This window comes from Cervus elaphus, chromosome 15 (assembly GCF_910594005.1).
Source record: "Cervus elaphus chromosome 15, mCerEla1.1, whole genome shotgun sequence".
NCBI classification, from domain to species: domain Eukaryota; kingdom Metazoa; phylum Chordata; class Mammalia; order Artiodactyla; family Cervidae; genus Cervus; species Cervus elaphus.
This window is the reverse complement of record NC_057829.1, coordinates 84401033-84410089: the sequence shown is the minus strand read 5'-3', so window position 1 is coordinate 84410089 and position 9057 is coordinate 84401033.

Below are 9057 nucleotides of genomic sequence, written 5' to 3'. Positions count from 1 at the left end.
CCCCTCCAGTCTTTTATCCTCACAGAGCTGGAGTGAGCTTTAAAAGCCATGAAATGAATCCTTGCTGAAAGCCTCCGGAGCCTATCCTAGGGCATTCCTTGTAAGACGGAGCACCACAGCAAAACCTCTGGAGCAGGAACTATGTGTCCAGTCGTCCCAGGGCAGTTCTGCCGTCACTTCCTATTCCAGGGCTGCGACAGCTGCAGCATCCTCCCACTTACACCGGCGTCCAGGTTCGGGATAAGCTGATATGGCCTCCTCCCCCTCCCATGTCTGGCCCCTGCTCACTGGCCTCCAACCTGGCTGGCCTTCCTGCTTGTCCTCAGCTGTACCTCATGCCCTTTCCCCTCGAGGTCTAGAACTCTCTGCCCACCTCCTTCTCTCTCCTTCAACAAGGAGTATGGGCCTTTCAGACCAGTGAAAAAGCACCGATTCAGAAGAGGAAAGTGGTGTGGGCATCACAGGAGGGGGTGTTGCTGAGGATAAATGATCCAGATCCAAACCCAGACCACCCCCAGTGCTGTGGATCTCCACACCGCTCTGTGCCCCAGGGTTGGAGGGAAAACACAAGGGGAGCCCAGGTCTTAACAGGCGCCCAGCAGGCCCCCATTGGGCCCCTGGGAAAGGCGTCAGGCCCAAGTCACCACTCTCAGACTTGGAGATGCCATCTCGGTCCAGCCTGTTGTTCTGATCCTGACAATGGAGGCAGTGATTACAAACAGCCATCAGAGCGGACCAAGTGGAGCATCGTAAAGGGCCCTCGTCACCCAGGAGAGCGTTTTATTTAAAAAGGAGGACCATCTGTTGCCCACATTGACTGAAGAGCCCAGTGTAGTCCAAAGTCAGCTCAGGCGGCACGTGCAGCCCCAGGGACAGGGAAGCTGTATCCATGGCCCCTTGGCTCCAGAGAGCTGGTTCACATCAGGTTCCAGGCAGTGGTTCAAATCCACTGCTTTGTTCATCAACCACCCTCAAGTCAGTCTTTGCTGTGTCCTTGACAGGGGGTGTTGAAAACCACAACACGTGCTGTAAAAACTCCAAGGAAATTGGAACAAAAAAGAGTCGTAAATGGGTACAGGGCAATGACAAGCACACAGCACTCAGCCAAACCAAAGAAAACAAAACTGCCTTAAAAACAGCACAGCCATAATGGAGTTCTTATGCATGGCCAGCGAAGAAGGAAATGTGCTCCTCCACAAAGCTTTCACTCACTCTCAGCTAGTTCCTTGAACGAGAAATGTTTTGTCCATATTTCCTTCTTCCTTGTTACAACACAAGACCCAGAGAGCCAGTGCACATGTGTGTGTATGTGTGTGTGTGCTCCGTTGTGTCTGACTTCTTGCAACCCCATAGACTGTAGTTCACCAGGCTCTTCTGTCCATGGAATTTTTCAGGCAAGAATACTGGAGTAGGTTGCCATGTCCCCACCCCAGGGGATCTTCCCGACCCAGGGATCGAACCTGCGTCTCCTGCCTTGGCAGGTGGATTCTTTACCACTGAGCCACCTGGAAAGCCCACTGCACTGCACACTCACGTGGGCTGAATCCCTCAGAGACCAACCATTTGGGTGGATTTAATTGAATGAACATTTGATCAGGTTGAGAACTGAGCAAACATTTGATCAGGTTGAGAACTGAGCAGTGGGAAGCCCAGTCCGGTAGGGAGCTGGCTCAGGTCAAGGGAGCCAGCCTGGCTTTACCCAAGGCTGGGGGAGAGCTGTGTGTCCGACATCACCTTTGGGTCGCTCCCAAGGCATAGGAGGCCTGGGCTCCACGGAAAGGCCCCAGACTGGGAGGAGCCATCGCCAAACCCTTTCCTCTTGCAGAAAGCACCAGGTCACAGGGCGGGTTTTAGCTGGTTCTCATTCAACCAGAAAATGTTGCTCAGAATTCTTTCCCTTCCTCTGTCATTGCTTCACACATTCTCAGGAAAATGGATTAATCACTCTTGCTTCCTCCATGAAGACTTCTTCACACCCATGGGGTTGGCCCCCCTCCCTCTCCCCCTTCCTCTGGCTCACAAGTCATGTTGGGCTGAGCCTTAATTATTCCATGCATCACCACTTGGGCCCCCCTTTTGAAATCAGGAAGCAGAGCTTCCATTTCTCCTGCACTGCACACCCAGCAAAATCTCAAATAGCACTTGAGGACAAACTGCAAAAACTGCCATGCTCTCGGCACCCTGAACTTGACAACAAAGCTTCATATACACCCTTCAGGTGAGACTCAGCCCACTTCACAGATGAAGAAAACCGAGGCCCGCAGAGATGAAGTAGTTCCTCCCATGATCATAGTTAATAAGTGAGTAGAGTGGGGAGAACTCAGGACACAACTGCCTGACCCAGACTCTACAAGCTTCCTGATGATATTGTTCTTGCCTGAGATTCCCAGACAGGATGTGGTATTTCTCTCCTAATTTGTTTGCACCTGCCTTGCTCCTAAACAGTTTGATGCAATTTTCAAAATCACATAAGGTGCAATAGCAAAGAAAGAAATGTTTAACAAGACCATAAAAAGTAATGGTAGGCTAGGAAAACTAAACTGGAGTAAGATCTCAACCCCAAATTGAGAAATACCATAAGGAACTTCGCTGATAGAGTACAATTAGAATTGCGACCCCAAGCTTCCTAACAGCTAAAGCAAAGAAGGAAACAAGATCAGTGTAAAGTTGAACTCACCTACTGCTCTTAGATATATTAGTTCTCTTGTTTCCAAGGCCTTGAAAAAATGTCTCCCAAGTGGCCTCATGGACAGATTACTTCGGTAATCCTTCGATGGTGCTCGGAGTGTGATGAAGAGGAGGGTGAGGATGTTGGCTCTCCTGCACTGCCTCCTCCAACCTAGCTTAGCTCCAGCAGAGCAAAGATTACACTTAGAATCCTATGGTGGCCCATGAAGCCCAGAGACAGCCAGCTCCTGCATGTCAGTTCATGGCCATCTGGAATTTTGACTTTAATGCTATTAAAATCTTCCATTCTGTCCTATTTTCTAGGACTTGAGGACAAGTTGCAAAAACTGTCATGCTCTCAGCACCCCGAACTTGACAACAAAGCTTCATATATACTCTTCAGGTGAGACTCAGCCCACTTCACAGATGAAGAAAACTGAGGCCCAAAACTCCCAACAGGCTTTCGCTTTTCTGTGCAAACAGACACACGAGGATCTCAGTCCCAGGCAAGGAGCCCCACATCTGGATCCCCCGTCCCTTTCTCATTTTCCTCCTCCTCCTTGCTACTAGCAACTCTTGGTGCCTTTCCTGGGCTGACAAACCCCACTGGAGGTGGGCTTTCTTCTTAAATTGTTATTCTCTCAAGAACTCTCCTGTAGATATATATAATGGAATATTACTTGGCCATTAAAAAGAATGAAATAATGCCGTTTGCAGTAGCATGGATGGACCTAGAGAGTGTCATACTGAGTGAAGGAAGTCAGAAGAGCAGAAATATCATATGATATCCCTTATATGTGGCATCTAAAGGGAAATGATACAAATGAACTTATTTACAAAACAGAGACAGACTCGCAGACTTAGAGAATGAACTTGTGGTTGCCAAAGGGGGAGGGTGGGAGAAAGGGATAGTCAAGAAGTTTGGGATGGACATGTACACACTGCTATATTTAAAATGTATACCCAACAAGGACCTACCGTACAGCGCATGAAACCCTGCTCAATGTTCTGTGGCAGCCTGGATGGGAGGGAGCTTGGGGGAGGACGGATACATGTATATCCATGGCTGAGTCCCTTTGCTGGCCAACTGAAACTATCACAACATTATTAATCAGCTATGCTCCAATCCAAAATACAAAGTTTCGTATAAAAAAAACATCAAATACAGAAACATTCAATGTAGGACCAGAAAAAGGGTCAAGTTTTTTTGAAACTCGATGGGAGCAATTTTGTTCCAACAAAACCACATTATTCACTAGGTTGGATTAATATCCTTCAGTTGAGTGTTCTCGGGTGGGTAGTTCAGTTAGTGTTCTGAGTATACATCTGTCTTTGGTGGGTTGAGCTCTATGAGTGAATTTGAATACTGCATTCTTCTTTGTATACATTTAAATAACAGCAGAATAAAAATCATTTAAGTCAACACCAGAGGTACTGAATGGCTGAATCTCTTTGCCGTTCACCTGAAACTATCACGGCCTTGTTTGTTAACTGGCTATATGCCGGAGCCTGCCGGCAAACGAACTGGTCGAGAACGCAATTACCAGAGTACCTAGGAAAATGAGACTCAGAAAGATGGGGTTGAGAGGGACGGAGTCCGCTTGCGTCTGACTCCACCAACTTTATTGAAGAATACCACGCCTATATATATGCTAACAGGAGTTACTAAGAATAGATCGAGGGTTTGCATACGTGCAGAGCTACAGATGTTTTAATCCCACACTTAAGATCAGTAAAGCATTAATTACCCTAGCGCCCAGCATGATTAAGATCAACAGAACTAGATAGAAAACAGGCTTCATCAATAGAACATCAACCAGATAGAAAACAGGTTCAAGCATGATGAGTTTATCGGCACCAGGAAAACAGGCAAAAGTTCACCGGGGTGTTTTTTCCCTGAAGGAGACAAATGCCAGTCTATACTTTAACAAGAAGGGGTGGCAGGACAAAGAGAGACCCTTTGTTCTCTCTTAGGGCCGTAAGGGGCCTGTACATTCAGGCCGGCTCCCTGCAGCTATATCCCAGTACAAAATAAAAAACTAAAAAAAAAAAAAGAATTCTCCTGTAGAACTTTTCTCTCTTCTCTTCTTGAAAGCAGAGAGATGGGGAAAGTGCTCCACACTCAACAAAAGAGGAGGGCTGGGTCCCCCATGTAAAATATACAGAATGCCATGATGACGGTTGGGGACTTACCTGGTGGTCCAGTGAAATGCTGACTTCCTATAAAGCATGTTAAAAAGCAGAGACATTATTTTGCTGACAAAGGTCCATCTAGTCAAGGCTATGGTTTTTCCAGTAGTCATGTATGGATGTGAGAGTTGGACTGTAAAGAAAGCTGAGTGCTGAAGAATTGATGCTTTTGAACTGTGGTGTTGGAGAAGACGCTTGAGAGTCTCTTGGACAGCAAGGAGATCAAACCAGTCAATCCTAAAGGAAATCAGTCCTGAATACTCATTGGAAGGACTGATGCTGAAGCTGAAACTCCAATACTTTGGCCATGTGATGTGAAGAGCAGACTCATTGGAAAAGACCTTGATGCTGGGAAAGATTGAAGTCAGGAGGAGAAGGGGTTGAAAGATGGTTGGATGGCATCACCGACTTGATGCACATGAGTCTTAGCAAGCTCTGGGGGTTGGTGATGGACAGGGAAGCCTGGCATGACGCAGCCTGTGGGGTCACAAAGGGTCGGACATGGCCGAGTGACTGAACTGAACTGATAATGATCATATGGCATGGATTATACTGAAGTCTTGCTGCTGGATTAATAGCCAACTTGAAAGAGGAAGAAGGAAGAAACAGCACAGCAAAAGCATCTCAACTGAGACGATTTCTAATTTCAAAAATGTTAAAAATGGAACCCAAAATGTGTGAGTCAACAAAATAATTTGATTAGAAAAGATTGTTTTCTGGTATTTCTTCCCAATACAAAAGGAGAATTAGACATCACCTACTCAGTGCCCCTCCCAACCCCCTCTCTAGTCAAAGCGCTTTTCTGCTCCATCCATTGCCTCCTTACAGATTTCTAGTGGATCTTAGAACCTGGCATCTTTGATAACCCCTGTCCTTCCAGCAGTAAACTATAAAGATTGTTTCAAGATAAGAGGAAGTAAGAAAGCCAGATTTTTTTAAGTTGGCTTCCTGGTTGAACCAGAAATCACTTTGTCTCCATTGCTTTGTGGCCCAAAGGTGAAGAGGTCCCTCCCTACAGATGGAGATGCTTCTGCCAGGGTTTACTGGAAGCTCTTCATTGAATCATAGACACCTACACACGGCAGGAGCTCCTTAAATTTCCCTTTTGTTTTTCAACAGAGCTACATGCAGTGGTAAACTAACGAGGTTCCTTTGGACTGGTTCCAAAATCAGAGGCCAAAGAGTTGTGCTGGGGGTGGGGGTAAGGATAGGATTGCAGTTGTGGTTAATTGCTAAGTGGTGTCTGGCTCTTGCAACCGGGTGGACTATAGCCCATCAAGTTCCTCTGTCCATGAGATTTCCCAGGCAAGAATACTGGATTCGGTGGATGGGGTGGGGGGCAGAACCATCAGGGTTTAAAATACAGATGCCTGGATCCCACACCTCCAAGATTCTGATACATCAATTTTGGCATTGGACCTGGAGATCTTTTGCTTAAACTTCCCGGATGATTCTGATACACACCAAAGTGTGGTAACTGAGAAAGGACGGCTCTGAGCAGGGCCTCCTGGCTGCAAATACAGAAGGAAATTCACATTGCAGCAACAGATTTATTTGGGAACAGGAGAAAGGCGGTTTGGGGGCTTCCCTGGCGGCTCAATAGTAAAGAATCTGCCTGCCAATACAAGCAACATGAGTTCCATCCCTGGTCCGGGAAGATCCCACATGCCATGGAGCAACTAAACCCATGCACCACAACTATTAAGCCTGTGCTCTCAAGCCCAGGAACCGTAACTGTTGAAGCCCACTTGCCCTAGAGCCCGCGCTCTGCAACAGCAGAAGCCAGTGCAATGGGAAGCTCACGCCCTGCAACGAGAGTAGCCTCTGCTCGCCACCAACTAGAGAAAAGCCCACACAGCAACAATGGCCCAGCACCGCCCAAAATAGATAAATGAATGAATGAGTAAAGAAATAAAAAGAAAGGTGGTTTGGGCTGCAAGGCAACAACTTCAAACAGCTTATGGAGAAATCTACATTTAATTCTGTAAGACATGGAGTCCTGGCAGGGTTTTGAGGAGGAGAGCGGTGGGGGACCTCTTTTATGAAGAAACAAGAAATGACAGTGTGTATCAGCATGTATGGAGCATGCTGTTTATCAAGCACGGCCACGCCTGCCATACTGTGCAGGGGTCTGGAAATCTACGAGGAAGAATAGAATAACCCCTGCCTCAAGAAACATACAGTCCAGGTGGACAGAAAAATCACTGGCTCATCAGAAAGTAACAGGTGGAAAACTTTCAGTTCCTTGGAGACATTAGAGACCATGGAAGATTTTGACTTTAAGAAAAAAGACCTAGGGAATTCCCTGGCGGTCGAGTGGTTAGGACTCCATGCGTTCACTGCTGAGGGTGCGGGTTCGATCCCCGGTTGGGGAATCAGAATCCCACAGGCCACACAATGTGGCCAAAAAGAAAAAAGTTAAAAAAGAAAAAAAGACTTGGATGAAATCGAAGACCTTTAAAAGCATGAATCTGGGGAACAGGTAAGAGTCAAATCTATAACAGTGAAAGATTCGGGAGATGGTATCTGGGAGTGCCTAGGCATGCATAAATTCAAATCTTCATCTATATTATGTACTCACTTTTTTAATAGCTAGAAAATCACTAGGTGTTTTGAATTATTATCTGCATAAATACATTTTATTTAAAAGACAAAAATGAAACTATCAGCAGTTCACAGGTCCCCTGTGCTGTTTGGGGGGTGAATGTACCAGGTGGCTCTGTGAAGCCATCTTCCATGGATTCAAGGGACCAGATGAAGTTTAGAGCAGTTTAGGGCTTCAGCTGGACCTCATAGGTGCTGTCAAAATCCTTGACATTTCTGGGAGGTATGTTCCCAGATCTTGTAAGTGTCTGATCACAAATGACTTTAGAAAACTCTGATGTATTGACAGAACAGCCAGAGTGAATTGAAATAAGCTATAATTTGAGTCATGAATTATCACTTGTGCATCAATTTAAAATAGTCTCATTGGCAAATTGCTGCAACAAGTGATAAAAATTTAATTTTCTGGTCATTTATAATTTCATAATGAAAGAAATACTGCAATTAAAAAAAAACAGCAAAATGTTTCATTTTATTAGAAAGGGAAAAATATGTGAAAATAAGCTCTTATACTTTGTGCATGCTCAGTCACTCAGTTGGGGCTTTGCAGCTCCATCGACTGTAACCCAGGAGGCCCCTCTGTCTATGGGATTTTCCAGGCAAGAATATTGGAGTGGGCTGGCATTTCCTCCTCCAGGGGATCTTCCCAACCCAGGGGTTGAACCCAGGTCTCCTACATTGTAGGCAGATTCTCTACCCCTGAGTCACATGGGAAGCCCCAAATTCTTTCATTTTAATGTTTTTTAAGAAGAACATGTTTGTGTCTTTATCACAAGCCATGGTTGTAATTGCTCTACAATATTCAGATGGAATAAACATCACGTTAATATTGCTTAACCCAATAAAATTCTATCACAAATCTCCTACTCACTACTTTTTTTTTTTTTTTTTTGCCATGCTGTGTAGCTTGTGGGATCCTGGGTCCCCAGTCAGGGATGGAACCCAGGCCCCAGCAGTGGAAGCTCAGAGTCTGAACCACCAGACCACTAGGGAAGTCCCCTGTTCATCAGTGTTGGTGAGAAGGCCAACACCCATCATTCCCCAGGCATCCTCCTGCCTCCTGAGATGGTACCAAGGTCCCAGGCTCTTCCTGGGTGGTCTCAAGTTCCCCCCACCCCATCCCACCTCTTATCCCTGCCCTGTGGTTGGCAGATACTATGTTAATCCTGGTCCTCCTCAACCATACGTCACTATAACTTTGTAGAAACAAGTCTTGCTTGACCTGCATCCTGCCCAGGCCTCCTAGCTTCCTCAGTGGTGGGCAACTCGAGTGTCCAAGCCCCGGGCGTAGTGCCCACATCTTCTCTGGCCCCCAGACTGGCAGCCCCCAAATTTTGGTTTGTGATTTAAAGCAGCCATAGCACTCTCCAGCACTTCTACAGAGCACCAGCCTAAGTTTTCTTTCTGGAACAGGGGACAATACCCTAACTGACGAAATTTTTAAGGGACAAAGACAAAAAATAAATTTGTGTTTTGATCATCCCATAGACTATGTGTATTCGATGTATCAATTGCTTGGTGCTCAGTCATGTCCAACTCTTTGTGACCCCATGGACTGTAGCCAGGCTCCTCTGTCCATGGGATTTCACAGGCAAG